Source organism: Arachis duranensis, chromosome 1 (assembly GCF_000817695.3).
Source record: "Arachis duranensis cultivar V14167 chromosome 1, aradu.V14167.gnm2.J7QH, whole genome shotgun sequence".
Classification (NCBI taxonomy): Eukaryota; Viridiplantae; Streptophyta; class Magnoliopsida; order Fabales; family Fabaceae; genus Arachis; species Arachis duranensis.
The window spans coordinates 35,610,917-35,611,217 of record NC_029772.3 but is presented as its reverse complement, the minus strand read 5'-3'; positions in this window follow the sequence as shown (position 1 = coordinate 35,611,217).

Sequence of the window (301 nt, the reverse complement as noted above, 5' to 3'; positions counted from 1 at the left end):
TAGGGAGGTGTTTAGTTGCTCCCAATAGTTTTGTGGAGGAAAGTGCATCCCTTGAGGCATCTCAGGGATTTGATGATGAGAGGGGTCTCTTGTTTGCTCCATCCTCTTCTTAGTAATGGGCTTGTCCTCATCAATGGGGATGTCTTCCGCTATGTCAACTCCAACTGAATAACAGAGGTGACAAATGAGATGAGAAAAGGCTAACCTTGCCAAGGTAGAAGTCTTGTCCGCCACCTTATAAAGTTCTTGGGATATCACCTCATGAACTTCTATTTCTTCTCCAATCATGATGCTATGAATC